Below are 26,439 nucleotides of genomic sequence, written 5' to 3'. Positions count from 1 at the left end.
TGGATGAATTTATTGCCCCTGGGTTCCATAAGACACGTTTATGTTGTTTCTATACATCCTCTTTTCTCTTAAATTACAGGGGGATTCTATTTCTTGCAGCCATGTGTTCTCTGATTAAGATAAAATGTATTTACCAAATTGTTTTCCAAAAAACTCCATCAGTTTACAGTGTCATCTGAAGTATACAAGGGTGCCAATCCAAAATATGAGCATTTGGAAAATTTCTGCCGATATAAGCATGAATATTTTGTGTATTTCTTTGCTTACAAGTTGTATATAATTTTTTTCATATATCAGTCAATGGTGTCTTCTTCCTCCGTTTATGTTCTTTGACAATGACTAATCCTGAGGACTTCTTAAAGACATTTCTCATTAATTCTCTTTTCATCTCTTTAGAGTCTTATTTCTGTACTCTCGCTGCTACTGTGGTAGTTATGTTTCCTATATTATTATTTTGCCTAGGTTAATGGAATGGCTAACTCAAAAAAAAAAAAAAAAAAAAAAAAAAGAGGATAAAAGTTAAGAACATAGAATTGAGGCCAGAACAGATCGAGGTATTTTTCCTGGTTCATCACTTAATGTTGGTGAACTTGGAAATCCTAGGTACTATACCTCCTAACATTTGTATTTTTTCAATGAGGATAAATCTCTTATCTCAAATATTAGTTAACCATTAGATGGATGAATATACTTTGCAGCCTCTGACATATAGAAAACACCAAAAGTTGGTATATATTGCAATTAGAGTAGTTGCATCTTAACTTGCTCAAAGTGAACTATGTACACTTTACAGACACAGAAAACAGCTGTGTGTGATAGTGTGTGCGCATGCACCCAAATGCGGGTGCAATAGTTTAACTTGTTCAGGCAATCTGACCCAATGCTCATGTGCCTTGTAGTGGGAGTAAGACAGACAGAAATCATGAACCTGCTGCTCCTGCAATTCCTCTTGGTTCACATGAGTCACTTGGTGACTCTCCAAGTGTGAGGTCTCAGCACACTGAGCTAAATTCTAGGACTCTATTTCATATAGCATGACCTCTAAATGCAAGCAAAGTAATTATTATATCTCATGCTCAACCCAAGAAGCAGCAATCTTCTAATGCTAAAAAAAACACACATACAGTGTTGGACTTAACAAGAAGAGAGTTGATCTACAAACCTATGCCTTCCTAAGGGATTTTTCAAGAGCTTTTTTGACTTCATTCAAGTTCCACTTTCTGTGCTGACTTCAGAATCTAAATACCAAAAATAAGATATGACAACTATATTGTGGTGGTGAAAATAAAAGAAAAAGTCTACGTGCTGTGGATGAAAAAGATAAAGAAGAGAATTCCAGTGTCCTTGGAGATTGTTCCCTCCCATGTTTCCATCATTTAAACTGCCAGTTATCTTTTTCAGACTATAAAACTGAAGATCTATTCCCAAATGTTTTAAAAGTATTCAAACATTCCTCATTCTTTACAGGATACAGTAAAAGGATACAGTAAAAACTTCTGTGCAAGGCAATATCTCCACTTGCATATCCTGCCCTGCCTTAGCCCAAAGACTGCACTTCCTGGCCCATCATATCTCCTTGCTTTAGCATCCTCAGATCAGAATTCTCAGCTGCGCCTCACGTGCACAGCCGAGGAACCCGTCCCCTCTGTACCCTTCATTCCTCCTCTGCTATGTCAATCACACTGAATGCAAATGATACTCTTAGCTGAGCACTGTGTGAGTGCAGAGCATGTCTTGGTCCTGCTCTTCACCCAGAATCTAGCAAGGGCAGAGTGAACACCAAGAAAGGATTTGCTGAATACATGAATCTGTGGGCTGATAGTCCTACCAAGCTTTCACTGCCAAGAGTAGCAAATATTTCAACATTCAGGCATTATTAATGATGCCCCTAAGAGAACATCACAGTAATCCCCATCATTGTCAGAACAACTTGAATTTTTGAACATAACCTCCTTAATACCCAGGATAACCCCACAAGTTCTAACAAATGGGGAAGATGGGGTTTAAGGAAGTTAAGTGACTGGCCTAGAGACATCCAGGTACCTAGTATGAGAGACCAGCCTAGCCCCAGGTCTGCTCAACTTTAAAACTGCTGCTCTTAACCACTGGTAAATGCTTTCCTGTGCTCTCCCAATAAACTGTGACTTTGAAAAAGAACACACATTCGGGATTGAGTCCTGAAAGAGAAGTAAAGATAACATGCAGTGCGGCTTTGTAGCACTCACTTAACATGATTGTTATACGATCCTGATGACTGGCTTTCCTCTATTTCTACCTCCATAAATTGAGGATAACAGCAACACACTTTCACTGCACCAGATTACACGCGGCTGGTTCCTTATCATTTGCGTCTCAGCTTATATGGGACTGCCCTAGATAAACATCTGCTGGTTACCCAATCTAAAGTTTGCCACCCTCAACTCCCTCTTTAACACAGCCCGTTTTGTCATCACATACTTGCCACTATTTGAAATTAAGTTGTTTACTTATCTCTTTACTTTTGTATTATGTCTCTTCCCACTACTAGGTAAATTTCACTAACATCTTGCCCATTGTGCTTAATGCCGTATCCTCCACATCTGCAATAGGAATGGCATAGAGTAAATGTGCAAGAAATATTTGATGAATGAATGCAACGTTAATACTGAAGACAGTGAATGTCTCCTTAGGGGGTAGGGTGGTCCTGAGCAAGGAGGTGCCTGTGGGTTGGTGCAGGGAGCAGAGGAAAGGCCGATTAAGTACGCAAGTGCGGGTCGTATACCTGCGGGAAAGGTCCACAGGAAAGTTGTACTAACCCACAACAGGAATGCTATATGCTGCCCAGGTGACAGATATGTCCTAGAGTGGACCATAGTGGTTCCTCAGGCTCCTCCCTCCCCCACTTGCTCTGGGATCCACAATGACTAGGCAGCACTCTGCTCATTTTACTTCACATATAGATAGGGCTAGAAGGGAGAATGCCTGCAAGCTGAGAAACATAAGTGTCCAATTGGCTTGGCAGTTATGTTTTGTAAAAGCTTGGTATGTATAATGACAAACTGTTTCTTATGACTTTGATTACGGAGAAAATCATCTTTCAAAGGTGTATTCCACCTAGGCACACTGAACATTTCATCTGTGGAATCTGAGGGTAACACCCCAATGTTGTGCTCCTCTTAAGGACAACAATGTAGGATGTTAAGCTGATACTGCCCTACGTGTTTGCATTCAACATGCAATACCCAACATTAGTTGTTTCTGTAACTCACAGGTTTCCTGACCTTGGAAGAGCTACTTAATCTTTATGGGCTCCAGGTTCTTCTCTAAAATGAGGGCATTAAAAAGCAGACAATCCTGTTTAGATTGGCACCCTTAAATTATGTGAAAATAAACATCTAGCGATGTATAACAGGGATCTAAAAACATCCCAGAGATTCAGTCTGTTTGCCTTATGGGAACACACTACATCTCATAATTTCATTAATCTGAGTTTAGGACGAGTAAATTGGTAAAAATAAAAAAAGAAAACAGGATTTAGGCAGACAAGGAAGGAAGGAACTATTACTTACACAGGAAGTCAGTAATTCAACAGGTTTGTTAAAAAAGAACAATTAGCCGTACAGAGTGGCGGTTATTTGTAAAACATGGAACTTTTCTAAGAATAAGGTATGCTAGGCACCCTCATGTAACTCCATCAAGCTATTTCTGGGGTTAAAGTGCCAGCAACTGAGCAAGAAAAGGTTAAGTGCCATACAGAAGCTGTTCCAACAATCTACATCAACCTGCATAGACGCACTTATTGCCAATTTATGGAAAGTTTGCCTTTTTAGTTTACAGAAGCTCAAGAGCAGTTAAAAAAACAGAAGACGACAACTCAGAAGAAACAGCTGCTGATACTCAAATCAACTGGCACACATATAGAGAAAAATCCTGCCAAATGAAACCGGCTTTGAGCTATAGCTTTTGTGTAAGTTCACATCGTTCACACGCATGCTTTCCAGGCTCCCCATCCTGTAAATGTATATCTAATGCAGCAATGCAAAATTGTGCTGATGCACACAATTAACTCATTCCAAGCATTTCTTGCACCCATGGTAATATGGCATTGTGGGAGACAGCAAAAGGGCAATTTTCAGTACATCTATTTCTTAAAATTATGAAAAATGCGAACAGATTCAATCCCAAGGACATGTGAACATAGCAACATTAGCAATGACAGCATCTGCAGGTGCTCCTCCACTTCAGATCCCTAGCATTCCATCATCTCAGACAGCTCTAGGGTCAAATGGACCACAATGGTCAAAAATACTTAACTTCAAAAAATGGATTATAAATCTGTACCTCAAAAGCAAAGAAACTGAAGGACTCAATTTAGGCTAGGCAGAATGAATGTGTCCACAAAACATAGTATGAAAAACTAAGAAATTTAATCGCCATTAAGTCTAGAGTTTACATGTCTGAATTTGTTATGTCAGGCAACATTCCAGCATAATGTGTCAAAGGGGCAGAAAGATTTGACTGTGTGTGCTGAACTAATGCTGGCTGATTTGCTGCCTACTCAACGTTCATGGATTTGAATCATTCTAAGTACTCTGTTCAAAGTTTCATATTGTCATCTACACAATCCTTTTACATGAAATAACCAAATAAGGTTAGTTTTACATATTTACAAGCATAAATATAAATTCATCACTTAGTAAGGTCTTAAGTCATATTGAAGAATTGAAAATCATCAAGCCCTCAGACAGTTGGAAAAGTTGGAAGAAAGCACAGACACCTCGGAAATCTAGCAACTCTCTTCACCCCCACAAGTAAGGATGGTGAGAATCAGAAAGCAGTGCTTCACAGTGGATCCGCGAATTCAGTACATTCTAAATTCTAAATTCCTTACTGTAAGAAGCTGTGTGCACGGTGGCAGGCCTCACTGCTGACAGTGTTGTGAGTGGAAGTGGACATCTCACCAGGTCCTTCATGTGCAGGACAGTCATATTGACAGTGCACTCCTGCCCCATAGGTACTCCTGGTTGGGATCACAGATGTTCCAGGGACTGTCCCTGCTGCCCACTCTTCACCTATTTTTGTAAAGGGTTACCCTCAAGAACCACTAAGTTTCTTGTTAGTGGTGGATTGGACAAAGCTTTTTAAAAACATTTTGAAAAACCTGTGGTTTTATTACTTGTTACTCTGGAAACTTGGTCAATGTAACATGCTCACACATGAAAATATACACGTGCCTGCCAATACTCAAAGGGCTGGGATACTGTCTAACATTAACACCCAATTAAAAACACAATCTTAAAACTTTACTGCAATAACAAAAAGAAAAGAGTAAGTAAATTCACCAACACTAGGAACTTGAGAAGTGTACAGATTTATCTAGCCCACCTCAATTGCTCTAGGTAACTACATCCCAAGCACCCAGATGCCACACACTTAGGACCCATTCACTCACAGCCTTTTTCTGGATTCTAAGATAATGGTAATTAAAGCAACATGAACACCTAATCATACACGAGGCTTTCAAATTACCTAATTTCCTCCCAAGCCTTATATTGCTTATGAAAGACTGACATTTATGGGTGAAAAAAATTATCCCAATACTATTACATTGGCTTGAAAATTTTTAGATTATGCTAAGGAAATTTTGAGGCAGACATGTATCTACTATTATTAAAACATGCTTCTTAGAGCTAGTATGTAGCTAAACTAATTTTGTACATTAAGAAAAAAACTTTTTAAAAGTAGTAATAATGATGTATAAACACCAGTAAGCACAAAAGAGGGTAACAATTTTAAAGTCAACTACATTTAACACCAAGAACTCGCAACTGTCTGGCCTAAAAACCTGTTCTTGAAGTAAGAACATGAGTCCTTGACTAATATGAGGTTATCTAATTTTACATTATCATCTTAAAAAGAAAATGAAACAATTAGGCCTATTAGCAATAACCTTTTCTAACTCTCCGGGCAGCCACTGACACAAATGTCCAAGATGACAGCAGCACCGCACAATTAGAAAGGCTGAACCTGCATGAGCCAAGCCTTTCCTTGCAACCTTTCCTCTATCCCTCTATCAAGTAAAAATGGCAGACCCAGTTAGACTCACAGAGCACTGGCCCTATGGTTTCAATGATAAAAACAAACAAACAAACAAAAACTTACACAAAAGAAGTATCCAGAATATAGACAGCACTCTTTTTGTTTTTTCACATTTATATTTTAGGGAACAGTTTTGGGGAAGGGGATACAATGCTGCCTTACAAAGGACATAGAAGTCCCTTGTTTGAGCTACCAACCTCTTAGCCACACAGAAAAATGTCAGTCATCCGTTTGTTAGGACCCAAATCTCCTTCTACTGCTCACAATATGCAACACACATTTTAAGGGGCTGTTGAAATAGAAAAACAAAGGAAGCCCTTGAAATAGAAGCTGATCTTCCTCGTCTTGCCCTTCCTTTACCACGGTGCCTGCATGCATGCCTTAAAGCACTGCCACATTGTTTCCACATGCTCAGGCCCTTGAAACTTGTGCCAAAGCATTGCAAAATAAAACTGCATAAACATCACATTTCAAAACATCAGCTAGTAATGGTGGGTCAGTCATGTGGGCCAGAATAATCATTAATTAAATCATAACCTACAAACGTCCCTGACCTGAGTTATTTTTTCAAATAATAAGAACAGGCATTGAATACGTTGGGGCCATGGGCGTATTTCAGAAAGATACCAGTGTAATTCATTCTGAAAAACCATTAAAAATGACTGTCCTTTTGCCACTTTCAGGAGTCACAAAACAATTTCACAAGCAGAAAACAGTTTAAAAGATTAATTTTTTTTCCATTTTTTCCAAAATCAGCATGTAATTGCACAGGCATTATTGAACTGCATAAAATCAATACAAGAGAGGTGTATAACGCTGGAGGTTTCTTTAAAAAGAGCTTAGAGCTCACTTTCCTTGGACCACATGGAGATAATGCCCTCACACAAATGTACTACAAACTGGATACATATTACTAGGGTTACTTACCTTACAAAAGCTGAATTTATTCCTCTTGGCCAGAAGTCACAAATGGCTGAAGTAAAACTCCCTTCATTTGTTCTTCCAGCGAGCCAAAGCAAGCCTCCCATTAACCCGGTCCATTGCAGATAATCTCACCCAGCACAGGCTCCCCTGCTTTCCCCAGTTCCCAGCCCAGCAAGGATAATCACATTCCGGTGGGGAGTGAACAGATGGTGGATTCCATGGTAACCAGCCCTCCTAAGGCGATTGGTAGAAGTGTGTGACTACTGCTTATTGGGTAACAATCGCTGTCTTTGTGCTCCAGCCTTGCAAATCCTAAAGGAAGGAACATATATAGCCACTCACATGCGCAGGGCTTGCCTAGCAGGTGTTTGGCTATTTAAACAAGTCAGTGCAGCCCAACTAAAAGCTTTCCAGCAAATTTACCCTTGGTGGTACAAACTCCTGACATTTCAGATAGCTAGCTCTGCTCATTCAGGGAGAAAGGTCACAAGAGGCTTGACTTGACAAACAGAAAATAAAACCTCAAAGTTAACTTGAAAACTAAAGATAAAGTATTCTAGAAATGTAAGCTTCATCAGCAAGTTGTTTTATGATTTGGAATCCACATCAGAACTGAAACTGCTTTTATAAGGATTTTTTAAAACAAATATAATACTCAAATTTGGAAAAAATGTTAATTTGAAAATAAAGTTTTCAAAAATCAATTGTGTTATAAATCAATAATTTCTGGGCAAACATACATTCATTTTTACTGCATTAATTGAACTTTGTGGGGAGAGGCGGTGCTGGATTTAAAATTTTCATCTAGAGTCCTACCCAGTTATAGGATTAAAATATCTTAATTTTATACTATCTACTGAATTTACTCTGTTTCGGCATATGAAGGTTAAACACTGATTCTGCTGGAACAGTTGCCCACCCCCTGGTCTTCATGAAGGAATCACAGATTAAGTCCTTGGAAGATCAAATTGGCTGAAAACCAAATATACCACATAAAAACCAACTATTAGAGGTAAACTATAAATCTAGAAAATATAAAACTATAGGCACTCAAAGTGTCCATTATTGACACCAGCCTGAGTAACACAGTGAGACCCTGTCTCCACAGAAAATTTTTTAAAAAATTAGCCAGGTGTGGTGGTGCACACCTGTAGTCCCAGCTCCTCAGAAGGCTGAGGTGGGAGGATCGCTTGGGCCCAGGAGGTCAAGGGTGTAGTGAGCCATGACTGCATCATTGTATTTCAGCCTGGGTGATAGACAGACCTTGTCTCCAAGAAAATAAAAAATAAAGAATAAAAAATAAATGGCAAAGAAAATAATTAGGATAAGCCAAAAAAGAAAATGAAACAAAAACAGTGTATTGTGACTAGACTTTTAGGTACTAATTACCTCCTTACTCTATAGTAACTCCCTATCTTAATTTCAAAGTTCTTTTCTTGGCACGAACCAGAAATGAGACACGAACACCAAAAGGAAAAAGACATAAATTATTTCAAGTAGATGATATGATTCTATTTCTCCTAAATAAGAAGATCCATTTTATAGATGCCTAGCCCCCCCTCAAAAAAAATTAAAAGAATGAAGTACAATATTACTTATAGTACCAGAAGTTTAGTGAGGTAATCATATACAAATATATCAATATAATTCCTTTATAAGGGCAAAACTATCAGAATACCAGTAAGACTGGATTCATAATGGCGACAAAAAGTATAGAAATAATATTATCTAGAAATGTGTGTGAACTATTTGGGGGAAAAAAATGAACTCTAAGAGAAATAAAGGAAAGCTAAACAGTGACATAATGTGTTGAAGAATAAGAATATCCATTTTATAGATGCCAAGTCTTCCGAATTTACCAAATAGTCTCCTACTAAAATTTCCAACATACTTTAAAAAATCAATTTAACAAAGTAACTGTAAAGTTTATTTAAATTTTTTAGAAATAGATAAAAATGGCTGGGTGCGGTGGCTCACCCCTGTAATTCCAGCACTTTGGAGGGCCGAGGTGGGCGGATCAGGAGGTCAGTAGTTCGAGACCAGCTTGGCCAATATGGTAAAACCCCATCTCTACCAAAAATACAAAATTAGCCAGGCGTAGTGGTGCATGCCTGTAATCTCAGCTACTCGGGAGGTTGAGGCAGGAGAACTGCTTGAACCCAGGAGGCGGAGGTTGCAGGAGAATTGCTTGAACCCGGGAGGCGGAGCCAAGTTGCGCCAAGGCACTCCAGCCTGGGCAACAGATCAAGACTCCGTCTCAAAAAAATTTAAAAAGGCCGGGCGCGGTGGCTCACGCCTGTAATCCCAGCACTTTGGGAGGCCGAGGCGGGTGGATCACGAGGTCAGGAGATCGAGACCGTCCTGGCTAACATGGTGAAACCCCGTCTCTACTAAAAATACAAAAAAAAAATTAGCCGGGCGTGTTGGCGGGCGCCTATAGTCCCAGCTACTCGGGAGGCTGAGGCAGGAGAATGGTGTGAACCCAGGAGGTGGAGCTTGCAGTCAGCCGAGATCGTGCCACTGCACTCCAGCCTGGGAGACAGAGCAAGACTCCATCTCAAAAATAAATAAATAAATAAATAAATAAATAAATAAAAATATGAAAGAAAATTCTACATGAGTTGTAATAGTAATAATGATGGGTGAAGTAACTGTACCATGTTTTTAAAACATCTTATAAATACCATGAATACATTAATACTTCCCAAATATATGACTCCAGGACAAACCTCTCTCCCTGTGAATTCCACACTCTTACTTCTGACTACCTATTGAACATCCTGGACTTGGATGTTTAATAAGCATCTCAAGTCCGCATGTGGTGGCTCACGCCTGTAATCCCAGCACTTTGGGAGGCCGAGGCGGGTAGATCACCTGAGGTCAGGAATTTGAAACCAGCCTAATCAATATGGTGAAACCCCATCTCTACTAAAAATACAAAAATTAGCCGGGCACTGGTGGTACGTGCCTGTAATCCCAGCTACTCAGGAGGCTGAGACAGGAGAATTGCTTGAAACCAGAAGGTAGAGCTTGTAGTGAGCTGAGATCGTGCCACTGCACTCCAGCCTGGACGACAGAGCGAGACTCCGTCTCTTTAAAAAAAAAAAAAAAAAAAAAAAAAAAAAGGCATCTCAAATATAACATTCCAAAACCCAATTCCCCATTTAATCTTCAAATCTGGTCCTCCTGTATCCTTCCTTGTGTTTGGAAATGGCAACTCTATCCTTCTAGTCACTCAAGTCACTCAGCCTGGGAGTCCATCCTTCACTCCTCTCTGACATTTTATATCCAACTGTCCCCTTGTGTCCTGGGTATTTCTTCAAATTCAGCCACTTCTTACACCTCCACCACTCCCCCTTGGTGTAGGCCATACCATCTCTCACCTGGATCCCTTAACTTCCTAATTAGACTCTCTGCCCCCATCTTGTACCCTACAGGCTAAAATACCATGAAGATAAGGTCAATTCTCTTCCTAAAACTGGCTTTCCCATTTTAATGGGAATAGAAGTCCCAATCTGAATGATGGCTTAAAAAGCCCTTGATAACCTCACCCCACCCACATTAACTTACTTATCTCCTATAACCCCCTCCTGACTTCCCTGAGCTCTCTAGGCAGAGTCTGACATTTTTGTTCTCTCTTCTACACTTTCTCAGTAAGTTGGACACTGATGGTGTTTACCACAGGGCACAGTTATTTGTACACATCTCTTCTTCAGACTGTGAGCACCTCAAGGCCAGGGACAGTGCCACTGTGAACCATTTGTTAATAGCATGCCAAGGGCCAAGGTCCTCGTACACAGTGTGAATTTAGTAAATCTGATGAATGACTAAAGACTGTTTTAAAATTCTAGTGCAAATTTAGAGGTACCTAAGAATCCAGAATTAGAAGAATGGTGATGCAAATATTAATGTATACACAACTGACACACTATTATGCAGTTATTAAAATATGGTCATGGCCAGGCACAGTGGCTCACGCCTGTAATCCCAGCACTTTGGGAGGTCAAGGCAGGCGGATCAAAAGGTCAGGATCTCGAGACCATCCTGGCTAACACGTGAAATCCTGTCTCTACTAAAAATACAAAAAATTAGCCAGGTATGGTGACGGGCACCTGTAGTCCCTGCTACTTGGGAGGCTGAGGCAGGAGAATCTCTTGAACCCGGGAGGCAGAGGTTGCAATGAGCCGAGATCGCGCCACTGCACTCCACCACCTGGGTGACAGAGCAAGACTTCGTCTCAAAATAAAATAAAATAAAATAAGATCAGAAAGACTATGTGGCAAAGGGGAAATGTTTATATTAACAAGTACTGTTTACTGGTCCCTAGTATGTGCTAGACACTATAATAAACACTTTACAAATGTTTTATATAAACCTCACAGGGCCTATGAAGTAGGGATTATTATCTTCATGTTTTAGGTATAGAACTGAGATTCAGAATTTAAGCTCTTTGCCCTTGGTCTCACCGTTGCAATGAGAACCTCATTTGTCTGAGACCAAAGCTTGGATCTAAGTCACTACGCTACACCACCTCCCAGAAGTGGGAGGAAAAACAGAATACAAAACTGAATACCCACTACGAATAAACACTATGCATTTGCAATGATATAAAAAAAATATATATATATATTTTTGGAGATAGGCTCTCACTTTGTCACCCATGCTGAAGTACAATGGCACAGTCTTGGCTCACTGCAGCCTCAACGTTCCAGGCTCAACTGATCTTCCTGCCTCAGCCCCTCAAGTAGTTGGGACTACAGGCACGTGCCACCACACCCAGTTAATTTTTTTGTATTTTTAGTACAGACGGAGTTTCGCCATGCTGGCCAGTCTGGTCTCAAACTCTTGAGCTCAAGCGATCTACCTGCCTCGGCCTCCCAAAGTGTTGGGATTACAGGATTCTTGCCGAGCAGAGAAGAGAATCTTAGCAACAAAAGGCCAGGCTTACCTAGGCTTCAAAATTTTCAGAGTACCTGTGAGGAAGAAATATTGGACTTATTTTTCTTCTCCAGTTTCCAAAATTTTTAATGTCAAATTATAATTTTATAATCTTCTAAAACTATATTTACTCCTCCTATACATATTTTTTAATGTTCACTCCACCATGTTCTTGGGAAGATCTACAAACAAGTGAGACAATAAAAAAACTAAAAAGAATTGGCACACAGTTTTTAGAGAATTGATGCCATGGGAAAAAATGACTCAGAAAGGAAAAATAAAGGCAGATCTATGAAAGGTGAGTAAGGAATAGTAATGTCCTCTGGAGCTCCAAGTTCACCTCCAAGTGTTCTGGTATTATCATCATTATAGTATCCCCTCAAACCACACTGCCCGGAATCTAATTATAGGGCCTGAAACCTAAGTGTAGGGCATGTGACGAACAGCCAACAATCCCCATAAAGGTTCTTAAGATAAAAAGGCGTTGGAAGCAGGAGCCTGATAATTTATCTTCCTCAAATACTGGGCAGGCGGCAACTTTGCCTTGAATATCTGCTGTTGCAGCCATTGTGCCAGCTAGGCAGAGATGGAATAATCTTGGGAGCATTTTTCCATTTCCCTTCGTGGCTGAATATGCCTAATTCCATTTGCCCTTACTCCTCCTTTCTCTTTCCTTTTATAAGAGGCTTTACCCAGGAAGTCAGAGGTTCCCAAACTTTTCAAATCAGAGCATCTCAGTAACTTCTGCACAGTGACCCGGGGCAGGAGCAATTACTTAGAGTTCCACTGATTAAGTGGTTTGGTACAAAAAAACTAATAACTGCTGGGCACAGTGTCTCACGCCTGTAATCCCAGCACTTTGGGAGGCCAAGGTGGGCGGATCACGAGGTCAGGAGTTCGAGACCAGCCTGACCAACATGGTGAAACCCTGTCTCTACTAAAAATACAAAAATTAGCTGGGCATGGTGGTGCATGCCTGTGGTCCCAACTACCTGGGAGGCTGAAGTGGGAGAATCACTGGAACCCAGGAGGCAGAGGTGGCAGTAAGCCGAGATCACATCACTGCACTCCAGCCTGGGCGACAGAGATTCTGTCTCAAAACAAACAAACAGACAAACAAACAAAAAACGAATAACTACCTTTGACTTAGCAACTTAGCAACATTTGAGAATATAACAAATAATAATTTCAAGAAAAAAAATCGCACTTTTATTCTATTCCTAAATCACTCCTACTACTTACTAATGGGATGTGGATGTACCCTGCCAACCTCTCATACCATAGGATCCTATTAAACATCGCAAACCTCATTTCCTCTCCCAAGTTGATTTTCACCAGCTTGTTATCATGGTACCCACCAAACCCTCGACTCCGCAAAATATGCCACTATCAAAAGAAATATATTGCAATCAAATATTTTTTAAAAGGGAACTATCTAGAGGTAGGAGTTTGCACAGTATTTGATAGATATTGTTGTTTTTCCCTTGAAATTTTTAAATACTCTGCAGACAGCACTCCTGTGAGTTGGCAGTGATACCCAAAGTACCTAGGCACGTAATTTTGGGAGTTATGTGTTTAAGCCCTTAGCCTCTATAATTAGGGAGTCCAACTACAACTCCCTAATTACAAATTCAGAAACCTAGACTCCACTTCCTGTTTAGCCAGCCCTACGACACAGGCAAGACATTTACTCTGTCTGCTCCTGTGCTCTTCAGTCACAAAAGGAGGACGCTGGCTTAGACCATCTCCAAAGTTCTCTTCAGCTCTAAAATAATGAGAATAAACGTTAGAGGAGAGTCTTACTGAGTCGAGAAGAAGAAAAAAGGTTGAAGCAGCAAAGACAAGAAACATTTATTTTCCAGAAGGAAATCGCATATTAAAATTTAAAATAACATACTTCTGCATACTACCCTTACATGTGGTATGACTGAAAGGCTTGAGCAGGAGGTATTGCTCAAGTACCAGTTGAAATGGCAATTGTACCTGCACAATGACATGCAATTTAGGGTGTACTTTCAGTAAAAATGCCACGAGCTCTGCTACTGGTTTTACTTGTCTTTCCATGTTCTCTTTCCATTCTTGCTGAAACTCCTTCTTGACAAACAGTTTATATTATGAATTGACCAGATATTGCTAGTGTTGCCTGTGACTATGAAACACTCAAATTACCTATCCTAATTGGGGATCAAACATATCAATGAACCCAAAAAGCCTAAACAGCAGAGCTAACCAATTACAGATATTGAAACCACAAAATACAGTATCTATAAAGAGGTGGCATCTCCTTAGATATTTTCTATATATTACCAATAATTTTGCATTTTTGGTTAATATTCTATGAATTTGTTTTGTTTTAATTTAATGGGGTTTTTATAATTCGTGTCATAAAAGTGACTTAGAGCAAAAATGTATTTGCAGGGTACAGAGTACTTAAGGAAGATAAAATACATTGAAATATTAATAAATCGAACTTTTCCGCCCAGTTTGCAAGGGGTTAAGGTTAAGAATCTAAAGCCTAATTTGATAGAAACTTTTTTAGTGGGAGCAATACCTCCTGCTCAAGCCTTTCATTCCTCTCATGTGGTTAGCATTTCAGAGAAGTACTTGTTGTTCCAGGACTTGCCCAAGTATACACTGCCAAAAAAACAACCAACATTGACTAGGAAAGTCTATGTGAGGAGGTCTTATATTTCTAGCCCTTTTCTATTCATGTCCAACCATCAAAAAACTCACCCAGATCTACCAATGCCCCAGGGATATTTTTAATTAAAGTTTGAAAGATAATGTGGCTTAGTCAAATAAGAAAATGAGATTTAGTTCTTTACATCATTAGATTGTTTGTTACTGTCTTCATTATAGTAATATTCCCTATCCTTCCAAATCCTTAATATTGATTCTAAAACAAAGGTGGGAGGAAATTACACAAGCACCTAGGCCCTGCCTTCCACACTCTTAATTCTTATCCACATTTTTTTTCAAAAAGTGATTCATAGATAATTGAAATCTAGATATTTTAATTCTTCTTTCCTTAAGAAAATTTCTGAAATATATGAAAATGAAGACTCTACAAGGATATATGTAAGACATATGTATAACATATATAGATGTATTAATTACATTAACAAATCTAAAATATGTATAGCATGTAAAACAGAAAAACGGCTAATAATAACGTTCTATAAATGAGGCTTCTAATAATATGCAAAGTTCCATTCTAAACTCCACAGACATAAAAGCATACGTTACCCCTTTTTCTTGATGAGTTTTTGATATGTATGAGAAATAAAGACATTTAACTTTTGTTGTAGGGGGTTGGGGAGAGGAGCTAACAAGATAAAATAGATGTATAGCACCAGGTAAACAGCAAAGATATATCACACAGACATTCTGCAAAAGCTAATAAATTACCAACATTATGAACCTTTGCTTCATATTTTAGGGCTGAGATCAGGCCAGAATAAAAAGTATAATTCAAGCTTTGTGCTGATAAAACCCAATGCTGAATGGTTAATCCTTGCTGCTCAAAAAATATCCTACAGGACCAAAGCATGCAAACAACTATGGCTTTAGGTTCAAACTTAAACAAAAACTGTTTCACTCAAGTTCTACAGGGTTGCATTTTTGAAGAGAGAAAGCAAATTCAGCAAAAATGTAATGATCACTTGAATGCTTATTGTTGATACCAGGGATTTATTTATGACCTCTCATCTGATCTTTTAAAATCAATCCTAACTTTACTTTTCTACCCCAAGCCCAAATCCCAGAAAGAATAAAGTATTGAAAAGCGAGGGTGGCCGGGCGCGGTGACTCACGCCTGTAATCCCAGCACTTTGGGAGGCCGAGGCGGGCGGATCACGAGATCGACACCATCCTGGATAACACGGTGAAACCCCGTCTCTACTAAAAAATACAAAAAATTAGCTGGGCACGGTGGCGGGTGCCTGTAGTCCCAGCTACTCGGGAGGCTGAGGCAGCAGAATGGCGTGAACTCGGGAGGCGGAGCTTGCAGTGAGCCGAGATCGCGCCACTGCACTCCAGCCTGGGCGACAGAGCGAGACTCCGTCTCAAAAAAAAAGAAAAGTGAGGGTGGCCAAGCCTGGTGGGCAAGAGTCCCTTGAGACTAGGACTGAGGTGTATCTAATTATGACATTTGAAGATAACTGAATTTGAGGTTTTGTATGCAGCAAGGGTGTGTATGCAGGGTAGGCGGAGTGTGTGTGTGCACATGCATGCACACAAACAGATATGCAGCAGTGATATGCAAGGCGGGTGAGATCAATGTATGTGTGCAGGAGGATCTGGAAGGAGGTGGTGGAGGGTGTTCTGAAAAGCTTCTTCTTTTTCTTTTTCTTTCTTTTTTTTTTTTTTTTTTTGAGACAGAGTCTCGCTCTGTCGCCCAGGCTGGAGTGCAGTGGTGCGATCTCGCCTCACTGCAAGCTCTGCCTCCCGGGTTCACGCCACTCTCCTGCCTCAGCCTCCCAAGTAGCTGGGACTACAGGTGCCCGCCACCATGCCTGGCTAATTTTTTGTATTTTTTAGTAGAGACGGGGTTTCGCCGTGTTAGCCAGGATGGTCTAGATCTGACCTTGTGATCCGCCTGCCTCGGCCTCCCAAAGTGCTGGGATTACAGGCATAAGCCACTGCGCCCAGCCCTGAAAAGCTTCTTAATCGCCCTGCAAGTTTTATTTCATAAATGCTCTGGGTTCTTTTCTAAGATAACCAAGGCATAACCAGTTAAATATGGGGCAAATCATGATTGGTTAATGCTATGAATATAAGTTCACGAACTCTGGGCTAGGTAGAGTATGTGATAAAACAACTTGTTAGCAGGGTGATTTCTAAGCTACAATCTCTAAGCTTTGAGGCTTTCATTTAAGAAATAAACAGGCATAATATTTGGTACCATCCTCTCAGGAAGATCAATGAGATCACATAGGTGAAACCTCTTTGAATATCTGGAAAACTATGCAGCTGTAAGAAGTATTAAGCATGTTTAAAAGTGCAGGGTGGGGGGACTCTATTCTGTGAAGACAGAATGTCAAACAATTGACTTCCTATCGTGAAAAAACACCACCACCGAAGTCTCTTATGAAAAAAACCTCTTGGCCCCATTCATATTACTGTCAAGCTGTCTAAGCTCATTCCTTTCTTGCTTTTCTATGCTTATCAAAAGGGTGGGAGGTCTAGTCACCTCTTAGTCACTCCTCAGCCACATCTATCTGACCCAGCACTCAACTGACACTGCTCCCAGCAAGGCCAGCAGTGACATCTCAGCTCCAAACCCAGTCGGGTTCAGTTCTCGCATCCTGGACCCTCTTGGGTGCCAACCACGCCCTCTTTCTTGACCTTTCCTCCCTGGCCTTCTCATAACCGACTCTCCTGGTTCTCCAGGATTCTGAACACTTCTTTCATCAGCAATTGTGTCCTGCTCTCTCCTGCATCACATCTAATAAATCGGGTAAGATCAATAAATGTTCACTGAACAGATGTTCATAAAAACAGATATCACCAGTAAATGTGTTTAGATATTACTGCACAGCAATTCATTGTTAAAATATAAAGTTATCAGTTCAGACATGGAATCCGACTGAATGGCTAGAAGCTCTTAATCTCTGTAAATAAGAAAGCAAACTAAATAATATTTTACTGATTATATGGCTGGAGGTGGGTAAAAGACCTCACCATCCCTCACAAATTGGTCCAATGAACAGTTGTGTAGGTATTTTAACACTTCTTTGCAAAATCCCAGCACCTCTGGGAAGCCAAGGAGGGAGGATTGCGAGCCCAGGAGTTCAAGACTAGCCTGGACAACATAGCGAGATCTCATCTCTACAAAAATAAAATTAAAAAGTTAAATTAAAAAGTTAGCCAGGTGTGGTGGCACACACCTGTAGTCCTAGCTACTCACAAGGTTGAGGCGGGAGGATTGCTTGAGCACAGGAATTTGAAGCTGCATTGATCGCACCACTGCACTCCAGCCTGGGCAACATAGCTAGACCAACTCTTTTTTTTTTTTTTTTTGAGACGGAGTCTCGCTCTGTCGCCCAGGCTGGAGTGCAGTGGCCGGATCTCAGCTCATTGCAAGCTCCGCCTCCCGGGTTTACGCCATTCTCCTGCCTCAGCCTCCCGAGTAGCTGGGACTACATGCGCCCGCCACCTCGCCCGGCTAGTTTTTTTTTTTTAGTAGAGACGGGGTTTCACCGGGTTATCCAGGATGCTCTCGATCTCCTGACCTCGTGATCCGCCCGTCTCGGCCTCCCAAAGTGCTGAGATTACAGGCTTGAGCCACCGCGCCCCGGCCTAGCTAGATCAACTCTTAAAAAACACTTCCCTGATGAAGTTTGACTACCAAAGCTCATTCCTGCCTCAGACCCTTTACATTTGCAGTTCCCTCTACCTAAGACATTTTCATCCAGATCTTCCTCTTGTTTCTTCAATACACTTCATTCAAATCTGCTGAATGCCACTTCCTCAGGTGTTTCCTTCCCCACCACCCTATCAAAAATAGGAGTACTATTCCTACCTCTGTCACTTTCTATCTATTCCAGTGCCTTGCTTGTTGTTTAAGGTATCACTGCCCAACATTATACTGAACATTTCTTTTTCCCTTGCTTTAATTTCTGGCTCCTACCCTAAAAGGTAAAATCCATACAGACAGGGGGCTTTGTCTTGTTTACCAAGAAATCTCCAGTGTCTGGCACGCAGTAGGTGCTCATTAAATCTTTGTTGAAGGAACAAATAAAAAACGGCTGGGCATGAAGATAATGCTAAGCCTGGGCGGCACCACTGTTGGTTATTCAGGAGGTAACCGTGGACCTGGGTCACTGACACATCTAAGCTAATGGAGTGGAGGTGGGTGACAAGTGTCTGAAGCAGGTCAAGCAGCAAGAATGCTTTCTAGTCCTGATGAGCTGCCAGACAGGAAGCCTATGTCCCAGGACTAATAACCCTGGCTCATCAGATTATCACACCTTCTCCAGGACAACAGAGTAGGGCTCAAAGGAAAGCGGTGTGACAGCCTGGGAGACAATGAGGACCCTGCAGAGGTCACTGACTTTCTCCATGCTTTTTGAGGAAACTTGAAAGAGAAGTCCATTCTTAACAAAACTGGAAATCAAGTGAAACATTTAAAAAACTAAGGAAAACAAAGCAAAACAAAAACTCCTTTTTCCATATCTCCCTATTTCTCTGCGATATTGCCAGGTAGCTGGATGCTGACTGTCCAGTGACTTTGATGCTAGATTTCTACCTTCCTGGCTGTGACCCAGACATCTTGTGACCTAAATCCGGCAGTCATCTAAATCCCAACCGGGTGCAATGAGCTCAGACCAGAGTTTTCACCTTGAAAACTGAAATAGAGTCAGCAGGCCTGGGTGTCCATAATAGCTGCCCAGTCCATAAGCATCCAACTACATTCTCTTAGAGTCTGTTCCACCTTCACTGTCTGTTCCTGGAAGGCAAGGCTGCCCGAGGTGGCGCAGCACCAGCTTTTCACCTTTGCTAAAGCTGGAAGAAATACTGATTCCCATGCTTGCTGCGACTGCTTTTTAAAAAACTTTGTGAACCAGGAATTAAGGTTTTATTTTAAAAATTATAAGAGAAATAACCAAAAATATATCCAACATAGCTTATTTCCCATCATCTAGAGGTAACTCCCAATGATACCTTTTCCTATCATTTTGGTATACATTCATATACCTCTGCACATGAATATATCACACATGTATTATGTTTATAAAACAGCATATTGTACATCCTGCTCTAACACTTTTATCATAAACTATAGCAATTTCAAAGACACACTCTGTGGAACATAGTTGTAAGTATATTTAAAATATGAGTTGCAACTAACATCAATTGTTTTGATAAAAAGAAGAAATTAAAATCCACTATAAAACCACTGTGTAGACATAATCACAATCAGCATTTTGGTGCATTTCTGAAAGGTATTGTGTGACACATATCAGAATTAGGGTTTTTCTGAATATTGTGCTCTGTAACAAATTTTATGAAATGATTTCGACCGAAGAGTCTGCTTTGTATTTTCTCAATCATGTCAGGTAGTTGCGGTTAAAAGGAGACTTTGATGTGTAATTAAGCCACTTAATTAACTTTTATTTCATAGAGGTTGGCACTATTTATGAACCTAATTTCTGTAACAGCCCAATAAATGTCAATACATTCATTTCAAGTTTCTTTAAATAAACACTCTGCCCAAGAAGGCTTGCCACCTGATTCAAAGAAGACCTCTCAGCTGATGTACAGTTTCCTCCTGCAGGTTAAGCTAATTCATTGTCCAGAGTCACTATCTTTTTTTTTTTATTATTTTTTTTATTTTTTGGAGATGGAGTCTCGCTCTGTCACCTAGGCTGGAGTGCAGTGGCGCAGTCTCGGCTCAATGCAAGCTCCGCCTCCCGGGTTCACGCCATTCTCCCGCCTCAGCCTCCAGAGTAGCTGGGACTACAGGTGCCCGCCACCACACCCGGCTAATTTTTTGTATTTTTAGTAGAGACAGGGTTTCACCGTGTTAGCCAGGATGGTCTCGATCTCCTGACCTCGTGATCCGCCCGCCTCGGCCTCCCAAAGTGCTGGGATTACAGGCGTAAGCCACCGCGCCCAGCCTCAGAGTCACTATCTTTCTAAAAAGGCTTTTAATAGTCTCCAAAGTGCTGTTCACTTTAGAAAATTTTCAACCATCAGCTGAATAGTGATTCATGCTGGATAAAACTCATGAATGTTAACAAGCAATTGGGATGCTATAATTTGGTTCTTTTCTTTCAAAAATGGACAACGCAGTATCTGAAGGAACTGTAATGCCAGAGAAATGGCAAAAACATTATGGAGACCTAATCCAGTCTACACTTCCACTGCCCCTAGACCAAAATAACAAATTGCCATTGCTAGAAAGAGGATCAGTGTTACTTTTGGTTTACCTTATAAAACAGGATTTAAGATTTTCAGTTAAAGTAGCATACCTAGGAACATTATAGCTCACAATGTTCATGATAGGCTATAGTGACGTATATGATGTATATGTACCAAGGAAACCCTGAGGCATTCTTATTCAGATATAGTTTCACAAACATAAGAAATGAAAGCTTTACCATATCAGCAGGAACATACATTTTCTGAAATGCATTACAGAGAAGGACAAAAGTTCCTTACCAAGGAAAAAAGGTTAAAAAAAATTATTAGGTGTTTCAAGGGATGGGACTTTCTGTCCCTGGTACCATGTCATGCTCTCAATTCTATTCAACAAACATTTACCAAGAATGTTATACCACACACAGACAATTAAAAGAGGCTTATAGGCCTCAGAAGCCTAAGACAATGATTCTCAAAGTGCGGTTCCTGGACTGGCAGCACTATGGCATTATTTACTAGAAGATCTTAAATTGCAAATTCATTTTCTTTAGTACATGTAGGGCTATTTGACTTTTCTCTCTCTACTTAAATTATTTCCTTAAAGTGGAAGCTTACATCTTCATAATTTGTTTCTAATATGTTCCTATAATGCCTATATATCTTTCCAATTTTATAGTTTGTTCTTTTTTTATTTTTATTTTTTAACTGGCAGAAGGTATTCCAGCATCCATTACTCTTCGTACCGGCCAAAACCAAAAGTCTTTCATGGAAGTCTTTACCTCAGTGCTTACTTAAAAATCAAATTGGTCATTGAAAAGAGTGAGTAAAACAAAACAAATCAGGCAGGGTAAAAGGTCTCCAGTCTGGTGAACTGTGTGTAGACTAACTGAAAAGACACCCCAGCGCACACACAGAACACATCAGATACTGCAGTTGAAGAACTCTGTTTTGAATGGATGACTCCTCTGATACTTGCTTTCACTCCTGTGAAAGGAACTATAATCCAAACTTTCATGATTTTTAGTAGAAAGAAATTTATGGGAAAAGTGCAGCTAGGAAGATTATACCCAGAAACACACATACTGCTTCCATCTAGCAATGTGAAGCCATTTCCTTCTCTTTCCCTACAGGAATGTATACATCCCAGCTGCTGCCATCCCATTAAAAAAGACTGATAAGGCCAGGCGTGGTGGCTCATGCCTGTAATCCCAGCACTTTGGGAGGCCGAAGCAGGTGGATCACAAGGTCAGGAGTTCAAGACCAGCCTGGCCAATATGGTGAAACCCTGTCTCTACTGAAAATACAAAAATTAGCCAGGTGTGGTGGCAGGTACCTGCAGTCCCAACTACTCGGGAGGCTGAGGCAGGATAATCGCTTGAACCTGGGAGGTGGAGGATGCAGTGAGCCGAGATCCCAGCACTGCACTCCACCCTGGGTGACAGAGCAAGGCTGTCTCAAAAAAAAAAAAAAAAAAAAAAAAAAAGACTGATAAAAATCTCTTTTCCTACAATATATATTTTCTATTTTATCTCACTATACTATACTAGATAAAATAGAAAACACAGTCTATGCCTGAGACAATTTAAGAAAAACTACAAAAAGCATCTGAGATAGTTTAGATTCTAGAAATGTCAAATGTCAGAATTTTTAGTCAAAACTGTAGAGATTACAAAGCTGCCACTAAAATATAGTGGGCAAAGGATAGTCACTCCAAATGGGACAAAAAAATGAATCTTGATTCCTACCTCTCATCATTCATGCAGATCAATTACAGATGAGTCATAGACCTAAATGTGAAAGGTAAAATAGTAAAGCTTCTGGAAATACTATAGGAAAATACCTTTATGACCTTCAGGTAGGCAAAGTTTTTAAAACAGGATACAGAGACCTAACGGTAAAGGAAAAGACTGAAACTGTTCAAAGGATACCAAGTATGAAAAAGAAAGCCGTAGAGGAGAAAAACACGTTTAGCTCATATCTCTGACACACAGAATACATGAAGAACTCGGACAACTCAACAAGACAAAAAAATGTTTTTAATAGGCCAAAGTCTTGATTTTTTTAAATGTAAATAAAATAACCTCATTGAGCTTGCTTTCTCCACACGAAAAATAGGGTCTTATCACCTATCTTATAAGATTGTTCTCAGGATCAGGAATAATGTGTATGTAACACAAACCACCATGTCTAATAGGTGCTCAATAAGCAATAATACAAGGAGTTCGCAGATACAATATCACTCAGAATCAATCATCAACCCCTTTTATACACAAACTTTCCTCTCGTAAAATCAAGATAACTGTAAAATCAAGATAATGTTCCACCTGACCTGCCAAATAAGTCTGTAGCATTTCTGCTATAGAAAGACATAGGAGGTAAAACTACTCATTGAATATATGTGAACTTCCAAAGAAAATTACGCAGTTTGATCATTCCCACTTGAATATGAAAAGAGTTGTTGATTTAGTCATCAGTGAAACTGTACAAGAACTGGGTCATGACATTTTATTATTCAGTTACTTTATGAACTCCATATGCAACTGCAGCTGTCAGCTCTAATACCAGAGGATCAAATGAGTTGGAAAGATTAAACAAATGGGCAGGAGAGATGCCAAGAAGGGTATAAACTCCTGGACAGGAGTCCAGTTGGTTCAGTTACAAAGTTGATCCTTAGAAGACTTATGTGCACTACAGGCATACACTGAAGAGAAGCATATGACAGGCTGAGATGCATGAAATACAAAAAAAGAAAAGAAAAGAAAATGAAGGCAAATACAGGAGGAAAAAGAATTAGTGTGGTTTTCAGACTAACTCTGAGTCTACTTTTAGTCTTACAAATGAATATACTCACTACTTATCATAGAGAATAAAATATAGGTTCTGTAATAAATCCCACTGTTACTTTTTTTTTTTTTTTTTTTTTTTGAGACAGAGTCTCACCGTGTCACCCAGGCTGGAGTGCAGTGGCACAATCTCAGCTCACTGCAACCTCCGCCTCCCGGGTTCAAGCGATTCTCCTGCCTCAGCCTCCTGACTAGCTGGGACTACAGGCAAGCGCCACCACACCAAGCTAATTTTTGTATTTTTGGTAGAGACGGTGTTTCACCATGTTGGCCAGGCTGGTCTCGAACTCCTGACCTCATGATCTGCCCACCTTGGCCTCCTAAAGCACTGGGATTACAGGCGTGAGTCACTGTGCTCAGCCAACTTATTTTTTAATATTAACATATATCTGGGATTTAATACAAATCAGATAATGTATTTTTAAACAAAAAAATCAGGTTGTTGCCTATACTACACCATCTAAGCTCACAAAGGGAACACAAAGAATGGGCAAATAAAAAAAGAAATCCCCTGAGATCTTGAAGTCAAATTAAAAAAAAAAAAAAAAAAACCCTCAAATTTTCTGATCTAAAATTACTTGAAGATAAGGCTTCAAACTTCCAAATTCTGACCGTATAATCATATTACCCTAGCTATTTCTCTTCTATTATTATCTTTATGACTGTAAGTTTTAAATAGAAGGCACACTTAAGAATTTATAAGTAACTCAAAGTACTCTAAACTCAGTTCTATTCATTCCACAAGAAAGCTCAGTACACCATCTTGGTGCAAGTCTGTGACACAGAAACTTTTTACAATGTCACAATGTTAAAAAACAAAAAGCCTTTTCTCTCTCTCTTTTTTTTTTTCTGTGGCTGAATTATTTGGGAAAATCTAAGGCTATTGATAACCTAATAAAACAAAGAAAAACTGGCCAAAAGCTTTGTGAATTTCTGTTTTTCCAGTTACCAACATTTTCACAGCCCAGGCTTGATTTATCTCCTATGCATGGATCTAGTTTTCATTCATATAAGACTGGGAACATAGAAGAGCTTGCCTTAGTTGAAGTCCTCTACTAGTTTTATCAAGGGTCCAGCTATCTGAATAAGTTCTTTGGCTTCCATTTCACTTTGTCTCTCTGAAAAAAGCAATGGAATCCACATTTTTAAAATGGCTAAGGCAGGTGTGATGGTACTTGCCCATAGTCCCAGCTATCGGGAGGCTGAGGTGGGAGGACTGCTTGAGCCCAGGAGTTCAAGTCCAACCTGGGAAACATAGTGAGAAAACCTTGTTTCTATAAATAAATAATATAAATTGACTGGGCATGGTGGCTCATGCTTGTAATACCAGCATTTTCGGAGGCCGAGGTGGGCGGATCACTTGAAGTCTGGAGTTCAAGACCAGCCCAGCCGACATGGCAAAACCTCATCTCTACTAAAAACACAAAAATTAGCCAGGCGTGGTGACATGCACCTGTCATTCTTGGGAGACTGAGGCACGAGAATCACTGAAACCCAGGAGGCAGAGGTTGCAGTGAGCCGAGATCAGGCCACTATACTCCAGCTTGGGCAACAGAGTGAGACTATGTCTCTTAAAAAATGATAATAATAATAACAGCAATAATAATAACATAAATTTTAAAATGGTAAGCACATCGCTACCTGTCACATAGAAGTAAAAGTGTAAAAAGGGCAATATTCATAAGTTTAAACAAATATATGCCCAAGACATGTGTTTAAAATCCTAATTCAATGTTTGTGCTTAAAAATCTAAGGTCAAGCTATTATTGATATCTTAAAATCAAGAATACAACTACAATGAGACTCCCCGCAACCAAAGGCACCTTGCAAGATAGTCTTACAAATTCATGTTCTTCTCACGGTTATTTATAAAACAAAATTTAGACAAATGTTAAATATCTAATAATAGTGGATGTGTTAATTAAGGTACTACCCTGTAACAGAATAGAGTACAGCAACTGAAATGGATATTTCCTAAGCATTTTTAGTAACCTGAAATAATTTAATGATATTTGGTGGGGGTTAGAGGGAGAAGCATAATTCAAAATCCACACACAGTATAGCCTCAGTTTCACAAAACAATAGCTACAAAGAGGAAAAACACCTCAAAATGTTATAGTAGCTGATACTTGGATATTTACTTTTTTCTCCTTCCTACTCAACAAAAATATTGGTTTAAAATTTAAAAGGTTTCTCTGAACAAAAACATCCACCTAAAATGGTTTTTCAGTTAAATATAAAAGACTACAAGATCACTTAAGCCACAATGATAGAAGTATCTAGTCGAGTCAGCTATGCTTCAGATCCGAATAAATCAGATAATGTTATTTCAAGAAATCCTTAAGCCTGAGAATTACCAATGTACCTTGCTAATGTTTTAACAGTAGGGGGAATTCTTATCCTCAAATAATTGATGACCAAGAGAATATCAGGTACACAAGTTTTAAGAAACTGGCTAAAGCATAAATCTTAAATATTAGAAATAGAAGATAAGTGAAAAAAGTAGAAGGAAAGAGGTTATAATAAAAAAGACTGAGATGACAAGGGTCAACAGTGGTTGCACTTACTTCCACTACTCTCAGGAAACACTCTGTGCCACAAACTCACAGGGAGAAATGCCATTCCCTCAAGTAATTGTTCCTGGATCATGAAGATAAGAAAAAACACACCTTTGCGCTAAAACCACAGCACTGAATTACTCTAAAGAAAATCCACAGTAATTTTTCCATAATGGTACAAATTACTGTCACTTAATAGTGAACAAAGAGAAATACCAGTTACTTCATTTATT

General features: G+C 39.7%; 1 protein-coding gene across 4 annotated transcripts in view; it reads right to left on the bottom strand.

Moving 5' to 3' along the window:
• FGD4 (FYVE, RhoGEF and PH domain containing 4) overlaps positions 1-26,439 on the bottom strand; it is a 257,216-nt gene that overhangs the window by 139,469 nt on the left and 91,308 nt on the right. The window contains exon 1 of one of the 4 annotated variants that reach the window (XM_037990140.2): positions 7,006-7,860. The exons of 2 other annotated variants lie outside the window; for them this stretch is intronic. The gene's annotated coding sequence lies outside the window, so the exon portion shown is untranslated. Of the gene's footprint in view, positions 1-7,005; positions 7,861-26,439 lie in introns of those variants that run through there. One more of the 4 variants, XM_037990142.2, reaches the window with a different exon arrangement.

The sequence above is a fragment of the Chlorocebus sabaeus genome, chromosome 11 (assembly GCF_047675955.1).
Source record: "Chlorocebus sabaeus isolate Y175 chromosome 11, mChlSab1.0.hap1, whole genome shotgun sequence".
Lineage (NCBI taxonomy): Eukaryota > Metazoa > Chordata > Mammalia > Primates > Cercopithecidae > Chlorocebus > Chlorocebus sabaeus.
The sequence above is the reverse complement of the archived record's forward strand: the minus strand, read 5'-3'. Positions and strand labels throughout refer to the sequence as shown.